The following is a 24,512-nucleotide window of genomic DNA, read 5'->3' on the forward strand; positions in this document are numbered from 1 at the left end:
TGTATTCCAGCTTGGAACCACTCCACTGATCGACGTCAGTGACAATGTCTTGCTGCATCAATAACCTCCCCATCACCCACGCCACGTACTTGTTCGTGCGAAGGGCATTCTTCATTGGAAAGACAGATGCAAGTCAGTAGGTGTCAGATCCAGGCTGTAACGCGAACGAGGAAGAACAGCTCAAGGAAGTTTTGTCTGCTCTCCGACGAGCACAGTTGTGTGAGGCGTTGCATTGCCTTGGAGAAGGGTAAGTTCGTATTCATATTTGTGGCGACAAACACGCTGAAGTCATTTCTTTAATTGCCTGGAACGCGCCTCCGTTAAACGCGGCATTTTGAAGGCTACGTGCAGCGCCACTATCTATCGCAACTTCAAGGGACTACAGGAGCTGTAGCGGGAATATTCCTCGATGCCCCACAACAAATTTCGCAGGTTATCAACCAAAACTGGCAGAGAAATTTTTTAAACAAAATTTTACAGGTTTCCTGTTAACACCGGTAGCGAGAAAGAAAATACCCTGCTTTGCTTTAAAAACGTGCGACATCGTTTTCTTTCTCACAGTCAGCTATGACAGCAGCAAATTTAAACTACGAGACAAATGTTTCTCCCATATTTATTATTGCCATTACGTATTTATAATTTTAAGCAAATAACTGTATACATACGTGATGACTGGGTGTTGTGTGCTGTCCTTAGGTTAGTTAGGTTTAAGTAGTTCTAAGTTCTAGGGGACTGATGACCATAGATGTTAAGTCCCATAGTGCTCAGAGCCATTTGAACTGTATAAATAAAAATGTGCTATCTTGTTTTCTTTCTCACAATCGGTTTAACAGAAATTAGCAAAGCTGTATTTGCGGCTTATGATTACAAAGCTTCCACGCAGTTTGTTTGTACGAAATTTTGTAATACTATATGTTCACAGACTAATCCAATGTGGAATAATGTCAGTAAAGCTACTATCCTCACAGAACCAACAGCTGGATTGGTCTCTCTTATACCCCGTATGCCAATTATTCCAACTGATTTACCCACTCATTTTAGGTGGCTGCAAACCCAAATCAAGGTTTTGTTTGCAATAACAATATATATGGCTGAGAGACATTCAAATAAGCCATGTTGGAACTGATTTACATTTTCTCTGCCCCGTGATGACTGGGTGTTCTGTGATGTCCTTAGGTTAGTTAGGTTTAAGTAGTTCTAAGTTCTAGGGGACTGATGACCATAGATGTTAAGTCCCATAGTGCTCACAAGGGAACCTCCCCATCGCACCCCCCTCAGATTTAGTTATAAGTTGGCACAGTGGATAGGCCTTGAAAAACTGAACACAGATCAATCGAGAAAACAGGAAGAAGTTGTGTGGAACCGTGAAAAAAATTAGTAAAACGTACAAACTGAGTAGTCCATATGCAAGATAAGCAACAACAAGGGAGATGCGAGCTCAGCACCGCCGTGGTCCCGTGGTTAGCGTGAGTAGCTGTTGAACGAGAGGTCCTTGGTTCAAGTCTTCCCTCGACTGAAAAGTTTATTTTCGCAAAGTTATGATCTGTCCCTTCGTTCGTTGACGTTTCTGTTCCCTGCAATAAGTTTAGTGTCTGTGTTTTGCGACCGCACCGCAAAATCGTGCGATTAGTAGACGAAAGGACGTGCCTCTCCAATGGGAACCGAAAACATTTGATCGCAAGGTCATAGGTCGACCGATTCCTCCACGGGAAAACACGTCTGATATATTCTATACGACACTGGTGACGGCATGTGCGTCACATGAGAGGAATATGTTGTCGATCCACCTAACTTGTACACTTAGCGAGTGGGTAAAAAGATTCTTCTACCTTGCCCTATTTAGGTTTTCTTGTAGATGTGATAATCACTCCCAAATTAGTGATGAAAACATAAGAGTTTGTCACATAAACTGAAAATAAAAAATTAAAATTTTCACTCAAAGGAAGACTTGAATCTAGGACCTCTCGTTCCGTAGCTGCTCTCGCTAACCACGGGACCACGGCGCACCTTGACTCCCAGTATCCTTGATGCTGCCTATCTTCGCATGGACTACTCAGTTTGTATATTTTACTAATTTTTTTCTTAGTTCCATACAACTTCTTCCTGTTTTCTCGGTTGATCTGTGTTCAGTTTTTCAAGGTCTATCCACTGTGCCAACTTATAACTAAATCTGATGGGGGTGCGATGGGGAGGTTCCCTTGTCAGAGCCATTTGAACCATTTTGAACTGATTTACGATCAGAGGTCTTATAGCATGATCAGCTGTGTGTTGTCCTTTCACGAACTGGTAGCTCAAAACTTGTATAGTGTAGAAAAAAATTAAGAAAAAAGCTTATAAACATGAAAACGGACAACGAAACCAAAGACGGGCGATTCTAAAAGGAAAAACAGATTTCACTTGTTCATTGCAAACAAACTATAAAAGACAGAAATATATTATGCTTGTCACTCGATAGAGGATGATGCAAACTCTTGATGGCTGCGCTATTATTTGTCTGTAGCAACATGGCGGCTACACCACAAGAAAAATCATTTTGTGTACTGGAATTTGGGCGAAGTCAATCTATTGCTGAAGTGTCAACGTGCATTCCACCGTCGATTCAGCAAGAAACCATATCTGCGCAAGCAGATTAATAACTGGCATAAAAAAATCTTGGAAGTTGGTTGCATAAGCAAAGGGAAAAGCACAGGTCGGCTACGCACATCTGACGAAAATGTCGACTGAATCCGAGATGCGATCACACGGGACCACAAGGCGGGCAGACCAGGAACTTCCTCAAATACCGGTATGGCCTGTTCCGAAAAGACGCCTCCATATGCAGCCTTAAAAGCTGCACTTACTGCAGCACTTGCGTCCCAAGAGTCACAACAGAAGGTACGAATTTTGCATTTGAGTTTTCCAAGATGTGGCAGAGGACACTCTTTCCGAACGGCTCATCTTTTCGGATGAATAGACGTTTTATCTATCGGATGAAGTTATCCGCCATAATGTGCACATATGGAGGTCACAGAATCCTGACGTCGTCGTCGAACATGAAAGAGACTCACCGAAACTGCATGTGTTTTATGTCGTTTCTGTTCACGAAGTTTATTGACCTCTCCTTGCGGAGTAAACTGAGGCACGAATGACATACCTGGACAAGATGAAAAACTTCACGAAGATTCCAATGATATAATTTTTATGCATGACGGCACCCCATCTCACTTCCACCTTGAGGTGCGGCGTTATCTTAGCACCATTGCACAACGTTAGATTGGAAGAGGCGGACAACAAAACCTTGTTTTTGGCCTCCCAGACAACCAAACATCACACCTTGCCGTTTTTCTATGGGAGTAAAAAAGACACAGAGTTTTTGTCGTACCTAAGGCAGCTACTCTTGAGGATATGAGAAATCGAATTTTTGAAGCTGTCGATTCGGTAAACAGAGACCTGTTGATTCGTGCGTGGAATGAAATGGACTAACGTTTCGATGTTTCTCGAGCAACGCACGGTGCTTGCATTGATTGTATGGTAGAAGGTCAGTGCAAACATAAAACTTTGAAACTTCCTCTATCCAGTGACATGCGCAATGTGTTTCTGTCTTTCACAGTTTGTGATAAAGAACTGAAATCTGTTCTTCCTTTTTTACATGATTTAGTATAATTTCGAGTTTTATCTCTTCAAAGTGGGCGAAATCGCAAAGAGGAGCCGAAATTGGGGGTCCTGACACTTCCTAGGGATACGCCAGGTTACGACGTATGCTCAGTTCCCATCAGTATTTGCTAGTTCTGAAGCATTGCCTGGTTCACTCGTGAACTATATTTTTGGATAGTCGAAAACTGAGAGAATTATACTCATGTTGTTCCCCCTGCTAGTATACGGATTCGCATTTTGCTGATTCTTAAAAGCATCGCCGTTTTGCAAGTTTAGCCTTACTTCATTCTCATACGCCCACAAGCTGCTAAATGATCGTGTCGTAGATAATAGATCATTTCCTATTAAGAAAGAAGGAGAGAAATGTTAAAGTTTAACTACTCATCGACGACGATTTCATCAGATATAGAGCATACACTCCTGGAAATGGAAAAAAGAACACATTGACACCGGTGTGTCAGACCCACCATACTTGCTCCGGACACTGCGAGAGGGCTGTAGAAGCAATGATCACACGCACGGCACAGCGGACACACCAGGAACCGCGGTGTTGGCCGTCGAATGGCGCTAGCTGCGCAGCATTTGTGCACCGCCGCCGTCAGTGTCAGCCAGTTTGCCGTGGCATACGGAGCTCCATCGCAGTCTTTAACACTGGTAGCATGCCACGACAGCGTGGACGTGAACCGTATGTGCAGTTGACGAACTTTGAGCGAGGGCGTATAGTGGGCATGCGGGAGGCCGGGTGGACGTACCGCCGAATTGCTCAACACGTGGGGCGTGAGGTCTCCACAGTACATCGGTGTTGTCGCCAGTGGTCGGCGGAAGGTGCACGTGCCCGTCGACCTGGGACCGGACCGCAGCGACGCACGGATGCACGCCAAGACCGTAGGATCCTACGCAGTGCCGTAGGGGACCGCACCGCCACTTCCCAGCAAATTAGGGACACTGTTGCTCCTGGGGTATCGGCGAGGACCATTCGCAACCGTCTCCATGAAGCTGGGCTACGGTCCCGCACACCGTTAGGCCGTCTTCCGCTCACGCCCCAACATTGTGCAGCCCGCCTCCAGTGGTGTCGCGACAGGCGTGAATGGAGGGACGAATGGAGACGTGTCGTCTTCAGCGATGAGAGTCGCTTCTGCCTTGGTGCCAATGATGGTCGTATGCGTGTTTGGCGCCGTGCAGGTGAGCGCCACAATCAGGACTGCATACGACCGAGGCAGACAGGGCCAACACCCGGCATCATGGTGTGGGGAGCGATCTCCTACACTGGCCGTACACCACTGGTGATCGTCGAGGGGACACTGAATAGTGCACGGTACATCCAAACCGTCATCGAACCCATCGTTCTACCATTCCTAGACCGGCAAGGGAACTTGCTGTTCCAACAGGACAATGCACGTCCGCATGTATCCCGTGTCACCCAACGTGCTCTAGAAGGTGTAAGTCAACTACCCTGGCCAGCAAGATCTCCGGATCTGTCCCCCATTGAGCATGTTTGGGACTGGATGAAGGGTCGTCTCACGCGGTCTGCACGTCTAGCACGAACGCTGGTCCAACTGAGGCGCCAGGTGGAAATGGCATGGCAAGCCGTTCCACAGGACTACATCCAGCATCTCTACGATCGTCTCCATGGGAGAATAGCAGCCTGCATTGCTGCGAAAGGTGGATATACACTGTACTAGTGCCGACATTGTGCATGCTCTGTTGCCTGTGTCTAAGTGCCTGTGGTTCTGTCAGTGTGATCATGTGATGTATCTGACCCCGGGAATGTGTCAATAAAGTTTCCCCTTCCTGGGACAATGAATTCACGGTGTTCTTATTTCAATTTCCAGGAGTGTATGTTGGTAAATGACGAGATCTGACAGGGAACTTATGAATCCTTTCCAATAGAACAGTACCGCCATTCGCCTTACTTGACTTGGTGAAACCACGGAGAAGACTAAATCAAGATGACTAGATAGGTAATTAAACCATATTCCTTCCGAATGCAACAACACCACAACCATGCACCTTCTCCAGGTTTCCTCAGCCGGTAACAATTCGCGCGGCATAAGCAAAGTCCTTGACAGTGAAAAATATATGCTGGATGTTAAGCGTGAAAGGAAAGACTGCAGTGGCTAAGAAGAAAATAAATGAGACGTCTGGTGAGGACAGAGCGGCTGTCGCCTCGTGCTGCGATGTGTGGGCAAGTCGCCCGAGCCATTGAACTCGGTGCTCCTATCTGCGATTCATGATCGGAACAAACGGGACACCGGCTAAAGAGACAGCTGTCGATAGCACCGATCATTCCTGCAGGCTGACAAATGGCATCGTGCCACCACAAGGCCGGTTACGGCTACGGTTTTAGCGTGTATCTTAACAGACTGTTGAAGCAGGTAAGATAATACATAAAAATAATTAAAGTCAGGTCCTGCAGCTTTATTACTAATGCAAGGTCACCTCCGTTGCGAGAAAGAAAGCTGCATTAAAACGTATGCCATATCTTGCAAGCGGTCGAAATATCCATAATTAGCATCAAACGTGAGCCAAAATTTCATAATATTAATTTTAAGTTAAAATAAATGTACTAACCTTTGACTAAGGGATACAGAGCCAGCTCTGGGATCAAACATATCAAGAAAATGCCTCGGAATACGATTGCATCGGCAGATTTATTTCTTCATACATTCATTTCACCTGGAAAGATTTGTGGCTATAGGCCCTCTCTTAGATATCTTCAGTAACTGAGCTGTATAATGTGTCTAAGCAGAAAATAATAATAATAATAATAACGGCAGTGTATAAAATAAACTACAGAATGTGTTTAGTAAATAATAAGTATGTATTAACAATAAGTATGGTAATAAGTTTCGCTATTTCAGAAGTGTCAGTCTAATTAATACTGTGTTAAATAATTTCCTCGTTCGTTGTTTTTTCCACATTTAACGATATCCAACAGAAGTCAATGATAGAGCGATAGGAGGAATCAAGTCAGAAGAGGAAATTGACTGGTCTGGAGAAAAGCAAAAAATATAGAACAAGAATAAAAGACATGATTGAAGGAAAGAAAACAGAAACAGATGGGATGGTGTTGATGATGGTGCAGATATACTGGTTCTCTATTGGATAGAATGAAGAGAACTGCCGAGAAGGAGCCCAAGCCGATAATAACGTCAAAGATTTAATCTCAACCTGAATAAAGAGGGGTTTTGTTGAAGTCCTAATTTGTTATTAGTCTGCTCCAGAGTCATGTGGATCAAATGCAGAAGGTCGAAGGCGAAAGATGTAGTGTTACAGCTAGGTACAGTCAAGATGATAACCGTGTCAGTTTTTGTACTGCATATCAGAAATGATAACGGGTGTAGTACCTGATGAAAAGTGTCTGGACACCAATTAGGAGACATTAATTTTTTGGTGTGTCGACCCTTTGCCTTTTTGACAGCATGAACTGTAATAAGGACATTTTCAGTGAGATGACTGTGGAAGAATGGCAGCCCATTCTTTCTCAAGACCCGAAACCATAGAAGGCGTTGATACTGGAAGCTGCGGTCTGGAACGAAATCGACGTTCTGCCTCATCCCAAATGTGTTCCATTGGGCTCAGTCAGGACTCTGTGCAGGCCAGTCCATTTCAGGAATGTAACCGTCCACAAACCACAGTCTCACAGATGCTGCTTTATGGCAGGGTGCATTGCCGTGATGATACAAACAATGATCGTTTCCGAACTGTTCCTCTACTGTACGCAGCACACAATGCTGTAAAATATCGTGCCGAAATTAGTGTTTCTTAAGAGCAATCATGTGTTGACTACGAAAGATGCCCCCATAGGGTTACACTACGTCTTCCGCTCTTCACTGTTAGCAGTATACTGCTATATGTGTTTGTCAAACCCAAATTCTTCCTAAAGTTAAAATCTTCTGGAGTGTTAGGCCACGTCATATTTCCTCTAAAATAATCGACGTTTCGACCCCTCTGCTGGGATCTTTTTCAGGATATTCCAGTGTCCACTATTGCTAGAACACTCCGTGGACACCAAAAGATCCTTAAGAAGATCTCAGAAGAGGGATCGAAACGTCGATATTTTACAGGAAATATGACGTGGCCTAACACTCCAGAGGGAAACGGCCTTGCCGCTGTGGATACACCTGTTCCCGTCAGATCACCGAAGTTAAGCGCTGTCGGGTGCGGCCGGCACTTGGATAGGTACCCTTACGGGCCGCCATGCGCTGTTGCCATTTTTCGGGGTGCACTCAGCCTCGTGATGCCAATTGAGGAGTTACCCGACCGAATAGTAGCGGCTCCGTTCACAGAAAACCATCGTAACGAGCGGGAGAGCGGTGCGCTGACGCCACGCCCTTTCTATCCACATCCTCAGCTGAGGATGACACGACGGTCGGATGGTCCCGATGGGCCCCTTGTGGCCTGAAGACGGAGTGCTGCTGCTGCTAACACCCAAGAAGATTTTAACTTTAGTGACAACAGCCACGAAAGCCGCTGACTTACACCGAATTTTTCCATCGGATTGCCAGAGATTATATTGTGACTCAAAATCAGTCGTTTCCAATCAAGCATCATCCAGTGGTGTCGATTTTCTCCCCACCTGAAACATCACTTAGTATCGGCTACAGAAATGTGTGTCTTATCAGGAGCTACTCGACCATTCCATCCTACTCATTTTAACTTCTTATGCACAATCGCTGTAGCATTTTTAAGAGTTCTCACATGTAGCACATTATACTTACTCGGGGGCAGGTCTGAAAGATGTACCGATATGCCATTTTTGACTCCACTGCGCTCGTGGTCAGTGCTACCAACAGTGGTGTGTAATCGGTTTGCACGGCGTCTACACATGAAGAGAAATACGGAAATGTGAGTTAGAAGAAGAAGGAATATTAACATGTCAGTTAAAGAGATATTTTATATTGTGGGATTGTCAGTCCAACCATGTGTATTTGGCAGCGTCGGAAAATCAAAAAGACTGTGTGAAGAAGCTCAAATCATTACGAAAAACATTAACGAAGTGAAACCTATAGTGACTTCTACACCAACAGCATAATAACCGCAGCACCGTCACAAGGGGTATGAATTTGTGATACTCCTGCTAGTTCAGGACACTGCCCTCTGGAGATAAAAGTTTTTGTGCAGTCTCAGTATACTAGAGTGACGTTTCTAGGATTACTGGTTACCTTTAATATATGAATGACTGCCGGCCTCTGTGGCCGAGCCGTTCTAGGCATTTCAGTCTGGAACGGCAAGACCGTAACGGTCACAGTTTCGAATCCTGCCGCGGGCATGGATGTGTGCGATGTTCTTAGGTTAGTTAGGTTTAATAGTTCTAAGTTCTAGGGGACTGGTGACCTCAGATGTTATGTCCCGTAGTGCACAGAGCCATTTGAAACATTTGTGAATGACTCATGGGTGCTACGTGATTACATAAAATGACCGCAGTTATGATGAGCTACTGAGTTAAAGCAGTTACGTTGTCTGTTCCTAAAGTATTAGATGTGCAGAGATTACCTTCCGCTGGTTGATGCAGTTTGTGGAGCAGGTAGGGTTCGTGTGAATGCTTGTGCAGAAGGTAGTATATGAATATACCAAGAGGAGCTACTAGAAATTGAACGCCATGAACGATTTTATGTATAATTCGATTGTAGACATAACTGTAATTATAGAAAACATAAGGGAAAGTCTCAGAATATCAGGAACATAATTTGTTAACTTTTCTATAATCTATTATATAAGAATAGTTTGAAGAAGACTAATTTACAACACTGAGAATTGCAGACAGCGGACTATAATACACACTTTCTTACACCACAGCAACTCAGGCTTTACTCAAACATTGTCCGCAGCTCGTGGTCGTGCGGTAACGTTCTCGCTTCCCACGCCCGGGTTCCCGGGTTCGATTCCCGGCGGGGTCAGGGATTTTCTCTGCCTCGTGATGATTGGGTGTTGTGTGATGTCCTTAGGTTAGTTAGGTTTAAGTAGTTCTAAGTTCTAGGGGACTGATGACCATAGACGTTAAGTCCGATAGTGCTCAGAGCCATTTGAACCATTTGAACTCAAACATTGGTACTGACACAGCACAACGGCTGACGATACGGTGGCCAGCGCTAGAAGCCGGTCACAAGTCACTGCGGCCTATATTAGTAGGAGCTTGAAACAGGTCAAGTGCTAAAGGAAGATTAAGGTCTAATGTCTGGTCGACATTTAGTCATTAGAGACGGAACACAGTCTCGGATTTTCTCAAGGATGGAGAAGGAAATCGATTGTGCCCTTTCAAAGGAACCGACCCGGCATTTGCCTGGAACGATTTAGGGAAGTCACAAAAGAACTAGTTCAGGATTCCCGGACGCAAATTTGAAACGTCGTCTTCGGGAATGCGAGTCCAGTGTGTTACCCCACTGTGCCACCTCGCTCGTTATATCAAGTTGTGGAAGTCTGAACTACAGTACGTAGTCAGTATACGGTGAGCAGTATCGGCCGTAAAAGAGCCCTTTAGATTATAAAGTAGATTGTGACATCGTCTGAATGTACATAGGAAACCTGCCGCACCTCTGGACTTGAACGCTTACCGTATTACTATACTGGAGGACTGCGCTATTGCACACAGCACTTGCTTTCGGAATCCTGGATATTTTGGATGACACAAAGACTATTGAAACTGTGTATTTCTTTATATTTTAACCATAATAACTCTTGTAATATGATAGGAATGATTACATTCTCTGTACATCTATTCTATGCAAGGGACACAATGTGTGACGGTGAGTCCGTGTTACATTTGGGAATTAAGAGAAGGAAGAATGAAAGTCGGCAACGTCATATTTGCGTTCTTATTTCTTCGATTTTCTCGTTTTGGCCGTTTCGCGAGGCGTATGTGCATGCGTGTAATCTGTTGCCCAACGCTTCCCGGAGCGTAGTCTCGGAATTCCAATAATAAATGCCTCTGTGACGCACGGCGGCTCTCTTGTAATGCCTGCCACAGGAGCTTGTTCAGTATCTCCGATGCGCTTTGACGCCGACTATACTATCGTGCCGCTCTTTGCTGTACCTTCGCTATCTCTTCTATTAATCCACCTCGGTCACTGAATAGGAGTGAAGAGCAGTACTCAAGAATCGGATAGTGGTAGCACAGCAGAAATAAGGAGATAGTTGAAACGGGATACTGCAGACGCCAGGGCTGGTCACGAGTCTGTCCAATAAGATGAGCAGACAATCAGAGAAGGTGGGGTAGTGGCCACCAGCAGCCTGAAGTAACCGACGCGATCATATACCCATGTGGACTCAGTGTCCCGATCTTAGGAGGTCCCAAAACTGCTAAACTGCAGGAAACGTCGAGTATCGTGGAAATTCGTTGTAAAAAGTCGCATAAAATCAACAGAAGAAATCTCTCGTGAGGTCCAAATTGCTATCAGCAGTGCAGTTAGCACGATGAATATGCATAGGAAGTTGAAAAAATGAAGTACGATGGACGAGCAACTCCTCGTAAGATCTACACCTACATATACATCCTCCTATAGAGCCGTTGCGCTATTCACAATAAAGTGCCCGGCAAAGGATTTAGCGAACCACCTCCAAGTTGTCTCTCTACCGTTCCTCTCTCGAATGGCGCGCGGTAAAACGAGAACTTAAATTTTTCCATGCGGGCCCTGGTTTCTCGCATTTTAACGTGATGATCCACCTATGTAGGTGGCTGCCAAGAAAATGTTTTCGCAATCGGAGGAGAAAACTGGTGATTGAAATTTTATGAGAAGTTCCCGTCTCAACGAAAAACGCCTTTGTTTCAATGATTGCCAATCCATTTCACGTATTATATCTGTGGCTCTATCCCCCCTATTTCATGATGATATAAAACGAGCTGCCCTTCTTCGAACTTTTTTGATGTCGTCCGTCAGTCCCAACTGATGCGGATCCCGCACCGCACAGCAATACTCCAGAATAGGGCGGACAAGCGTGGTGTAAGCAGTCTCTTTAGTAGACCTGTTACACCTTCTAACTGTTCTGACAATGAATTGCAGTCTGTGATTTGTTCTACTTACAACATTATGTATGTGATCATTACAATTTAGATTATTTGTAACTGTAATCCCTAAGTATTTAGTTGAAGTTACAGCCTTCAGATTTGTGTGACTTATCGCGTAATCAAAATTTAGCGGATTTCTTTTAGTACTCATGTGAATAACTTCACACTTTTCTTTATTCAGGGTCAGTTGCACTTTTCGCACCATACAGATATCTTATATAAACCGTTTTGCAATTCGTTTTGGTCATATGATGACTTTAAGAGACGGTAAATGACAGCATCATCTGCAAATAATCTAAGTCGGATACTCAAATTGTCTCCTATGACGTTAATATAGATCAGGAACAAAAGAGGGCCTATAACACTTCCTTGGGGAACGCCAGATATTATTTCTGTTTTACTCGATGACTTTCCGTCTGTTACTACGAACTGTGACCTTTGTGACAGGAAATCACGGATCCAGTCGCACAACTGAGGCGATATTTCATAGACACGGAGTTTGGTTAGAAAACGTTTATGAGGAACGGTGTCGAAAGCCTTCTGGAAATCTAAAAATATAGAATCAATTTGACTTCCCCTGTTGATAGCACTCACTATTTCATGAGTATAAAGATCTAGATGTTTTTCACAAGAACGATTTTTTCTGAATCCGTGCTGACTGTGCGTCAATATACTGTTTTCTTCGAGGTACTTCGTAAATGTACATCATATATATATATATGTGTATATGTTCCAAAACCCTACTGCAAATCGACGTTACTGATATGGGCCTGTAATTCAGAGGATTACGCCTACTTCCCTTTTTGGGTATTCGTGTGACCTGAGTAATTTTCCAGTCTTTAGATACGGATCCTTCTCTGTGCGAGCGGTTATATATAACTGCTAAATATGGAGCTATTGTATCGGAGTACCTTGAGAGAAACCTAACTGGTATACAATCTGGACCTTGTCTTTATTAAGTGATTTGAGTTGCTCTGTTACACCGAGGATATCTACTTCTATGTTTCTCGTCTTGGCAGGTGTTCTTCATTAGAATTCAGGAATATTTATTTCGTCACCTTTGGTGAAGGAGTTTCGGAAAACCGTGTTTAATATCTCTGCTTAGTGACACTGTCATCAGTGACTTCACGGTTGTTATCGCGCAGTGAAGGCGTTGATTGCATCTTGTCACTGGTGTGCTTTATGTATGACCAGAATCTCTTTGGGTTTCGGCCAGATTTCGAAACAGAGTTTCATTGTGGAAATTATTAAATGCATCTCGCATTGAAATACGCGCTTTATGCCGAGCTTCTGCAAAACCATGCCAGTCTTGAGGATTTTACGTTCTTTTAAATTGGGCATGCTTTTTTCGCTGCTTCTGCAACAGCGATCTGACCAGTTTTGTGTGCGATGGGGGACCAGTACCATCACTTATTAATTTATGTGGTATATATCTCTCAATTGCTGCCGATACTATGTATTTGAAATCATTTCACAACTTTTCTACGCTTACATGATCAGATCAAAAGCAGTGAAGACTGTCTCTTAAACATGCGTTGGGAGCATTTTTATCAGCTTTTTCTAAATGGATATACTTCGCGTTTCTTTTTGATGGCTGTAGGTGTTAACGATATTCAGCCTCAGCCTTGTCGTCGCTAATCCCTGTATTCGTCACGATGCTCACTATTTGTCCAGGATTACTTGTTGTTAAGAGGTCAAGTATGCTTTCGCAACCATTTACGCTTGAATGGGCTCATGATCTAATTGTCCAAAATAAATTTCTGAGAAAGCATTAGCCGACCCAAGTGGCCGAGCGCTTCTAGGCGCTACAGTCTGGAACCGCGCGACCGCTACGGTCGCAGGTTCGAATCCTGCCTCGGGCATGGATGTTTGTGATGTCTCTAGGTTAGTTAGGTTAAAGTAGTTCTAAGTTCTATGGGACTGATGACCTCAGAAGTTAAGTCCCATAGTACTCAGAGCCGTTTGAACCATTTGAGAAAGCATTCAGTACAAATTCGGATGACGTTTTATGCCTGCCGTCGACATTAAACATATAATTTTTCCAGCATATCGAGGGTAGATTGAAGTCACCATCGACTATAATTGTATGAGTACCGTATCTAGTTGAAATGAGACTCAAGTTTTCTTTGAACTGTTCAGCAACTATATCTTCTGAGTCGGTTAGTCGGTAAAGCGATTCAGTTAATAATTTAGTCCGATTGTCAGGTATAACCTGTACCCATACTATTTTGCAGGAACTATCTACTTCAATTTCACTACAAGGCAAACTGCCTCTGACAGCAATAAATACTCCACCACCAACTGTATTTAATCTACCCTTCTGATCGTTTGAAAGAAATTTGGCGGAACTTATTTCCCGATTTAGCCAGATTTCTGTGCCTACAACTATTTGAGCTTCAGTGCTTTCTTTTAGGGCTTGAGGCTCTGCTTCCTTCCCAACTCAGCTACGAAAATTTATAACTACAGTACCGATATTTTCTACAACTAACTTACTGTGTTTTACCTGCCTCCTTTCAGACGGACGCCCTTTCTATGTTTCCCTGAGATCCTCTAACGTACAAAACCGCCCATTCCCCTCCACACAACCACCGCTACCCGTGTAGCCGTTTCCTGTGTGTAGTGGACTCCTGACCTATTAAGCAGAACTCGGAAACCCACCACCCGATGGCGCAAGTCAAGGAATCTGCAGCCTACACGGTCGCGGAACCGCCTGAGCCTCTGATTCAGACCCTCCACTCGGCTGTGCATCGAAGGACCACAGTCGGTTCTATCAACGATACTGCATCTGGTGAGCTCCACCTTAATCTCGGAAGCAAGACTGGCAGTCTTTGCCATTACCTCTAGCCCCCCGAAATCAGAGAAAATGTCCTCTGATCCAAAGCGGCACACGTCACTGGTACCGACATGAGTCACCCTGTATCCTTCATGGTATCTGGAAGCACCCTTTTCACATCCAGAATGACTCCTCCAGGTATGGACATGGAGTGCACACTGGCTTCCTTCCCCTCCTTGGCAGCCATGTTCCTAAGAGGCCCCATTATATCCGTAACGATGGAGCTCCCAACTACCAGCAAACCTACCCTCTGTGAATGTCCAGACCTCTGGAACGGGGTGGACGACCGCATCCGGCTCAGAGACATCGTCAGCCACAGATAACGCCCGAAACCTGTTCGTCAAACAAACCTGGGAGGCCCAACGAACGGCCCATCAGAAAATTTTTCGCTCCCTGTCAGACATTGGAATGATTTTAAACTCGACCACGGGTGAGGAGTCTACCTCAGTCTACCTGGGGCGGCCACAACAGTGGACCGAACGGGGTACACGTGGGACGTGCTTGACGTCCCTCGCATCCCTGCATCCGACCGCCCACAATGATGCCCCTTGGCAGCAGCCTTAAGCTGTGTGACGGAAGCCAATGCAGCCTGGAGCTATGAGCGAAGAGTCGCCAACTCAGCTCGCATCTGTACACAGCAATCACAGTTCCTATCCATTACTGATGTATGTTCTTATCCCCCCCCCCCCCATGAACTATGGACCTTGCCATTGGTGGGGAGGCTTGCGTGCCTCAGCGATACAGATGGCCATAACATAGATACAACCACAATGGAGGGGTATCTGTTGAGAGGCCAGACAAACGTGTGGTTCCTGAAGAGGGGCAGCTGCCTTTTCAGTAGTTGCAGGGACAACAGTCTGGATGATTGACTGATCTGGCCTTGTAACATTAACCAAAACGGCCTTGCTGAGCTGGCACTGCGAACGGCTGAAAGCAAGGGGAAACTACAGCCGTAATTTTTCCCCAGGGCATGCAGCTTTACTGTATAATAGAATCTTTCGAAATGTGGTGCTACAGGAGAATGCTGAAGATTAGATGAGTAGATCACATAACTAATGAGGAGGTATTCAATAGAATTGGGGAGAAGAGGAGTTTGTGGCACAACTTGACAAGAAGAAGGGACCAGTTGGTAGGACATGTTCTGAGGCATAAAGGGATCACAAATTTAGCATTGGAGGGCAGTGTGGAGGGTAAAAATCATAGAGGGAGACCAAGAGATGAATACACTAAGCAGATTCAGAAGGACGTAGGTTGCAGTAAGTAATGGGAGATGAAGAAGCTTGCACAGGATAGAGTAGCATGGAGAGCTGCATCAAACCAGTCTCAGGACTGAAGACCACAACAACAACAATCCATTACTGCAGATGCTCCTGTTTGAAGCTTGCAAAAATATGTAACAAACGAGCAGTGTACCGGCGTTATTAGCAGCAGGAACACGAGGTGCTCTGTCTATCCCACAGATAAACATTTAAAGCGATGGTTGATGTGGTATAAAGAGCGACCCCACTGGACAGTGGATGACTGCATACGAGTGATTTAGAGTGATGAATCACGCTACATCCTGTGGCAATTTTATGGAAAATTTTGGGTTTGGTGAATGTCTAAGGATCGTTATGTGTCACCATGTGTAAAGCCAACAGCGAAGCTCATAGGAAGTGGTGTTGCGGTTTGGGGCTGATTTTGGTGTTTATGGTGTGCTCTCCTTATTTCGCTTAAGAAAACGCTGAATGCGGAAGGATGTGAACACATTTTAATGCGTGAAGTAGAGGAACAGTTCAGAGACGACAAATCTTCTTATCGGCATGACGATGCATCCTGTCGTAAAGCAGCCTCTGACAGGCAATAGTGTGCGGACAAGAATGCTCCTGAAACTGATACTGAAACTGAAACTAAAACTGGTCCGAACACTACGGAGCACTTTTGGGATGAATTAAAACGTGGGCTTCACTCCAAACTCCGGCGTCCAGCACTATTACACTGCGACTTCGGGTCTTCAGGAAGAATGGGCCGCCATTCCTCTACAGACTTTCAGACAACTGAATGAAAGTGTCCTCAGCAGAGCTCAAGTATTTATAAAGGCGAAGCTAGAATACACATAATATTAATATCCGCTAAAAGGTGTCAGAATATTTTTTATAAAACAGTGCATGGTTAAAACCGGTAAGGATTGTCATCGTATTACAAATATCATTGTGTTTAATATCAAATCAAATGTATAATACGCCATTCATCCTTTTCAGTAGGCATAATGACTTTTTTATTCTAAAAGTATTCAAGCTGGCCGTCTCTTACTTGAGCCTCAGGAACAAGAGTAAAATTATTATACAAGTAACGAACTCTAAACGTACTGTCAGGTACATCATACCGATTCCTGACAGTTTCAAACAGCTACATTTATTTATTTTGCGCACCTAGTTCCGTAGGACCAAACTGAGGATCAAATCTCCATGGTAATGGAAAGCTTCAGGACATGAAATTAACGTAGTAATAATATATAAAATTAAATTTACACGAATGCAATGTAGACGACAAGGTGCATAACGAACAATATAATACAAGAATTAGATTTTTTTTTTCACAGACTCCCCGACAGAGTTGCGAGAATATCGCTAAAATTTACAGCCTCTTCCTTTCTCTAGGCCTTTCTACTAAGAGTCAAGGAAGTGTTATACAATTACATGTCGGGTTTCTGCCTAGTGTTAACTGAGCGAATAAGCTAATATTGTTGACAACAAATATCGAATAAAATTATATATATATATATATATATATATATATATATATATATATATATATATATATATACCAATGCTAGAATTCCAGGGGTCGACAAAATGTTCGCGCACTTCTCCGAACTGCCTGTTTCCGAGTCAAAAATACCCTTGGTGAGTGGGAAGAGTCATCCCAGAACATAACCCGGTGTGTCATAAGCGAATGAAAATAAGCAAAGTAAACCAATTTTCGTGTTGGACTACTACTTATTGCAGATATTGTTGTAATGGTAAATACACCTCGTGGAATTCAATTTTTGAAGAATATTCTTAACACGGGCTTTCCATGACAACTTACCGTCTTCTGAAGACCTGTGAATTTGAACTGTTCGGAATCGCTAATCATATGGCTATCCTGTGAAAAGAAAATCCCAGTTTTAATCGTACATTAGAAACTGTAAAAATTGGCTGTTACTGAGATTTAGCATCAATTTATTTTTTACAAGTCACGAACTTGCGTCTTGAATTGCACTCTTTGATACACTGCTTACGTTCCATTTAACATACTTCACTGCCATCAGCAAACATAAATATTTTAGGATAAACTGTCACATTTTAGAATTAGCTGTCATATTAGAAGACAATCGCTTATACATACACTCACGGGAAAAAATCGCAATACCAAAAGTAATTAATGTGGGGTAATGAAATTTCTAGAATAAATTTATCTAGGTAACTTATTAAGTGATTAACATTTTAAGACCACAGTTTGATGTAAGTACGAGATAAGCCTTCGCAAATGTGAAAAGCTGGTACATTAATAACAGGTGTAACCACCAGAACGTTGAATGCAAGCATGCAAACGTGCATGCATTGTGTTTCACAGGTGTCGGATACCAATACGTGGGATGGAATTCCATGCCTGATGCACTTGGTCAGTCCACACAGGGAGGTTAATGTTGGTTGCGGATGATGCTGGAGTTGTCGTTCGATTACGTCCCATACGTGCTCGATTGGGGACAGATCTGGAGATCCAGCAGGCCAAGCCAGCATGTCGACAATATGTAGAGCATTTTGGGTCACAACAGCGGTAGTTGGGCGAGCGTTATCTGTTGGAAAATGCCCCTGGGATGCTGTTCAGGAATGGCAGCGCAACAGGAGGAATCAATAGATTGACGTACAGCTTTGCGGCCAGGATGTGTGGAATAGCCGTGAGAGTGCTCCTGCTGTCATACGAAATCGCACCCCAGACCATAACTCGAGGTGTAGGTCCACCGTGTCTAGCACGCAGACAGGCTGGTTGCAAGCCTTCAACTGGCCTCCTTCTAATCAACACACAATTATCGCTGATACGGTGACAGAACCAGCTTTCATCAGAAAACACGACAGAACTCCACCGTGCCCTCCAATGAGCTGTCGCTTTACACCACGGAAGTCGCAATGGCGGAGTTTTCGGGTCAGTACAGTGCACGCTACAGGGCGTCTGGCTCGGAGCTGTCCTTAAAGTACCCGATTTATAACAGTTCGTTGTGTCACTGTGGCGGCCACTATTGCTCAATTGTTGCTGCAGATGATGATGCAGCAGAGCCATACTCCAAACACGATGGTCTTTGCTCTCGGTAGTGTCACGCGGCCGTCCGGAGTCCGGTTTTCTTGCGACCTTACCTTCTCGTGACTACCGCTGCCAGCAACCGTGTACAGTGGCTACATTCCTGCCAAGTCTTTCTACAGTACTGCAGAAGGAATATTGAGCTTCTAGTAGCTCTATTGCACGACCTTGTTCAAACTCAGTGAGGTGTTGATAATGGCGTCTTTGCCGCTTTAAAGACATTCTTGACTAACATCAACTTATCACGTCCAGTCTCAATGGAAACTAACTCTCACGACCGTTACAGCCTGTATTTAAAGCAAACTCTAATTGCATCCTCATTGTGGCGCTACTAGTGCGGAATTTGAACAGTGGTCATCTTTCAGATGCAGAAACACGCCTACCAACTTTCTTTTATGTCGCTCAGCTCCTTCCTGGTGTTGCGATATAAGAAACAGTTGCGGTGTCAGCAGTGGCCTTTGGGGCACACTCCAGTCAACCATGCCCTGATCAGACGCCACGTCATCGGCGCACTGTCCGCCCCCGGTAGCTGAGCCCGGCAGTCGATGGTCCATCGCATGAAGGCGCAGAACTCCTTGATCATGCAGCGTCACTTGGAAAGAACTGTAGTCCGTTCTCGTGCTTCTAATCGTATCCCTCAAGAACGTCCGTCGATGTACCACCTCCTTCAGGAAAGACAACGACGACGACGAGCTCTGATCCAAGTCCTCACTGATGTGGAAGGGCGCCGGCACGACACCCAACAAAGCATCGGTCGTGCTCTCCATGCTCATTTTGCCGGGCTATACGCAGCCGTACCGCATTCTGCAACACTGATCACAGAAATCGTTCAGCTTACTACGAACACTCTTCCAGAGGATGCAGTGCATGACCTCCAAGCCGACGTAACCACCGATGAAGTGGTAGACGCTATCAAGGCGGGTTCCGATAACAGATCTCCTGGACCTGACGGTATCCCCATCGAATTTTATAAAAGTTTTCACTATTTGTTGGCTTCCACGTGGACAGCAATCGCACAAGAGCTGATATCACCGATGACAGTGGTCCCGAGCGCCTTTCTAGGTGGCATTATTATCCCCGTACATAAACCGCACGGGTTATCGAGGGCCCAGGACTATCGACCAATTACTTTGCTCAACAGCGACATGAAAATATTTACACGGCTACTGGCATCGCGACTCAAAAAGGTCGCACGTTACGTCACATCCTGCGACCAGACTTCCCTAGGAGGCGACAACAACATCCCTACGGCCCTTTGCCGTTACAGAGACATGATAACATTAGCGCATTATCAAAGTCTCCCTGGTGCCTTGGCTTCATTGGTCTTTACCCAGGCTTTCCACCGTGTTGACCACTTCCATTTACGGACAGTTCTTCAGCATGTGGCTTTTCCTGGCGGTATTGTCACAGTGGTTATGCGCCTGTTGAGTAGTGCAACCTCTAAAATCATGTACAATGGTCGCCTCACACCGCCCCTGGTCATCGCACGATCTGTACGACAAGGCTGCCCTCTTTCCACGATTTTGTATGCTTTCGCCTTGGAACCCCTGCTCCAGGGCATGGGCCAACGTTTGGAAGGTATGGCTGTGCACGGCCACCGTTTTTGTTGTACAGCCTACGCAGACGACATAGTACTATATCTGCGCAGTGAAGATGAAGTACGAGCAGCACTGACATGGGTGGCGACTTACGGCGAAGCGTCGGGGAGCTGCCTCAACGTGTCAAAATCCAAGGCCCTGCTCATTGGTGAGGGCTTGCCGGAGAGATGCGTTGCCCCCCTTAGTGTCGCCGCCAACATAAGATGTCTTGTACTTGATTTCGCAGCAGATCTGCGCCGCTCAGCGACGATCAATGGTAGACGCTTGCTACAGACAATCAGAGCAAATCTCGCATATCACCGGCTACGAGCTCTCGATGTTATCCAACGCGCGCAATACGTGAACATGTATCATGCTTCCCGTATACCACACGTGGCTCAACTACTACCAGTCCCAAATCTCCTGGCCCGACGACTGTTGATGGCTTTTGGCTCCTTCGTTAGCTCGGGGATGTAATTCAAGGTGCAATATGAATCCCTTGCACTGCCTCGAGATCGTGGCGGGGTGGGACTCATCCACGTGCCGACTCGTGTCAAGGCACTATACGTCAGCTCCCAACTAAAACTTTGGCATCGTTGCCCGCAGAGCCTTACTAGCCTCCTGCTTCACAACTTTGCACCGGCCTCCTTGTCCGCCCCAGTACTGGTATCGAACATTCCAACCCCCTTTTCTTACATCCAACGATTTTTCCTGGAGTACAGTTATGTCTACCGGTCCTTACCACTTACACGTTTGTACCTCACGAAAACAGTCTCCGAATTGTTCCAAGAGTGCGTCCCGTCCAACCCCATTGAACGTAAGTATCCACAGTATGTATGGCGACAAATATGGAATGCAATCCATGCGTGTTTCCTCGAATCAGACGTTCAATCAGATCGTCTGCACCGCATCCATCTCGCCGATTCATCCCTCTGCACCCACTGTGGAGTGGATGACACGGATGTCCACCGGTTCCACTGTGGCACAGCGTTCGACGTCTGGACACTTGCGCGTCGAATTTTGGCGGTTCTTACTCGACAGACACCAGCTCAGATCGACGTCCACATGCTTTTGTACCCCGATCATACTCTCTACCCCTCCGCCAAAACTCACTCTGTGAATTGGATCTGTGGCCACACGATCCGCTATCTTTTTACTTCTGGCGACAAGTCTACGCTAGGATATTGGACTTATCTCAACGAACGACACTGCATCCTGATACGCCACCCACGCTATAAGCAATATTTTTCCAATTTCTTACGGAGCACCTTCGATGACCCACCTCGTAGCTGGAACGTCCAAGCCCTGAGAAGCTGAAAACTGTATTAACCGGACCGAACTGAACTGATCTGCTACCCAGAACCCACGACTACGCAACGAGAAGACACGTTTGGACGAGCTGGTCTGCTGTAGGCGGAGACACTTCAGGCTTTCCTGTAAGAACTGATCTTTAACTGCAAGTTAAAAAAAATGGACTAGGTGTTGTGTTGTCCTCATCATCACCATTTCATCCCCATCGACGCGCAAGTTGCCGAAGTGGCGTCAAATCGAAAGACTTGAACCCGGCGAACGGTCTACCCGACGGGAGGCCCTAGTCAAAAATGGTTCAAATGGCTCTGAGTACTATGGGACTCAACTGCTGTGGTCATCAGTCATCTAGAACTTAGAACTACTTAAACCTAACTAACCTAAGGACATCACACACATCCATGCCCGAGGCAGGATTCGAACCTGCGACCGTAGCAGTCGCACGGTTCCGGACTGCGCGCCTAGAACCGCGAGACCACCGCGGCCGGCAGGCCCTACTCACACGACATTTATAGGCGTACTCATTACTGTGGAGAACGACGTTCCGCTGTCTTTTTCTTAAAGTATGAGAGAAAACAGTTGCGACATACTCCTGTTATTCCACAACGGGGGAACTAATGCAGTAATATTTTATGTTCAACACAGTCGAACGCCTTAGCTAAATTTGAAAAAGACGCCCGGTGCCCGCAACTTTTTATTTAAGTGGTCGAGTGCCTCACAGAGAAAGGAGGGTGTAACGATTTCAGCTGTTACACTACTGGAGTGACACCACTTATGTAACCAAACAGTATGTTTTACAGCAAATTATGTAAACAGGAATGATCACTTGTCGATATGTACGCACCCTTGTCAATATCTTTTGCAAACCCTGCTGGCATTTAAATAAGTCCACAGTTGTCTTCATAACCCCCCCCCCCCCATTTTTTTTAATAATCGTTCCGGGAACTGACCACTTCTAAAGGAAAAATTGCAAGTGCAGTTAAGTGTTGAGCTAACACATGCAGTACAGTGCTTTATTAATATGCTAGATGCATCACCATATCCATGAAAGTTCCTTGGGTTCAGCGATTTAATTACTGATTACACCTCTCGCTTCTCTATATCACTGAGATGTATCTCAGATAGCAGTCTTACAAAGCCATTTTCTAAGAGAGTTACATGACTCCCCTTAGAACCTAAATTGTTACTTAATCATCTGCTGTATTCAGAAAGTGTTTGTTGAGTACTGTGCATATAGCTGAGTTACCAGTAAGCAAAACATCTTTACCACGTACTGACCCTCTATCCTCGACCTTTGCTGTTGGCCAGACACTTTTTCACGAGTGACGATAAAAAGGTTTTTATTTTATACTGAGATAATTCTTCTGTTTGCATACCACATTCATTTTGCCTTCTTAATGACGTTTTAAAACACTTTGCAGTATGTACCGTAACAAAATATTACGACTCTTTACACCTTACAGCGAAGTAAGCTATCTTATATTGTGTCTGACGCCAGCACAAATGTCGATGTGGTCGCTGGGGCAAGGTGAGCTAACTTGGCGAGCGTACAATCCGTTATGCACACTTCCGACAAATCTAGAGAAGTAATGTTAAATTTTATTCAGTCTTTTTCATACTACATACACAGGCTGGCACTGATAATATAATTATATTGCTAAAATCTCAGTTCAGTATCTTCAGTACATTTCGAGATACAAATTTTTACCTAAAAATCTGGAATAACTTTTGTTGATGTATACATCTACAGTATCAGCTGAAACTATAACTAAAAAGATCAGTTCGTATAAATTGCTTTTCTATACTTTTCTTTGCTTTCATTAGAATCCCTGATGACGTAATAGCAACCAGTTTCAAAATAATTTTTAATTATGTTTTGTTCTGTTAATAATGTGAAGAGAATGAGACAGTGTATGGAAGCATACGCAAAATATGAATGTTTTATTTTTCCAAGGACTACGTAAAATATATGCGTGAGGAAGTTCTTGTGCAAACATGAGCCATGTAACGTACGTCCTAGAGTGCAAGTTTCGTATAAAAGCAACCAAGAGAGAAGTCAGGTATTAAATCGATTAGAATTTCACTTCTGGGGATAATTCGTGGTTTATTTTATTTAAATTAAATTTAGCTTCATAATTTCATTATTTCCTTTATAAATTGCTTTCCGTGATTTTAGGCAACGGCCTTGCCGCAGTGGATACATCGGTTCCCGTGAGATCACTGAAGTTAACCACTGTTGGGCGTGGTCGGCACTTGGATGGGTGACCATCCAGACGGCCATGAGCTGTTGCCATTTTTCGGGGTGCACTCAGCCTCGTGATGCCTAAATCATCAGCTAGTAGGAATTAAGAATTTCCCGCGCTTTGTGTAGTGGTCTGTGACACATTTCTGTATCTCTAGGAGTCGCTCGTGAACCGTCTTATGTTACAGATCAATATGGAAATACTTCACAGTAATTTTTGTTAAGATGAGAGAAAGCTTGCGTTCTATCGGTGACGTTATTGGAATTGTAAAGTGACTTTAGTTTTGGACAGTATAGTGAAAGTCAGGAAATTTTAAGTCGATTTATCTGAAAGTTATTTGTGTGTAAACTTTCTTGTCGAACTTCAACTCCGCATCGCGTGTTTGGTGAACATCACGAGACGTTATGACGAGTACTTCTTTCTAACAGGCTCACGGAACGACTCGATGTGGTAAATCGCGGATAACTTTGGGTCAGTAACTGTATGGAACATTAAAGGCATTTGCGTCGGACATAAATTTCTGGCTGCTTTCGTGGGGAGAACTCGTAGTCATTAAGTCATTAATGTATTACTCTGTATTAGTTGGACAGGAA

At 44.6% G+C, this 24,512-nt stretch overlaps 1 pseudogene; it reads left to right on the top strand.

The window, feature by feature from the left end:
* Window positions 1–23,851: 23,851 nt before the first annotated feature.
* On the top strand, window positions 23,852–23,969 carry LOC126204773 (5S ribosomal RNA; annotated as a pseudogene).
* Window positions 23,970–24,512: the final 543 nt, after the last annotated feature.

This window comes from Schistocerca nitens, chromosome 9, assembly GCF_023898315.1.
Source record: "Schistocerca nitens isolate TAMUIC-IGC-003100 chromosome 9, iqSchNite1.1, whole genome shotgun sequence".
NCBI classification, from domain to species: domain Eukaryota; kingdom Metazoa; phylum Arthropoda; class Insecta; order Orthoptera; family Acrididae; genus Schistocerca; species Schistocerca nitens.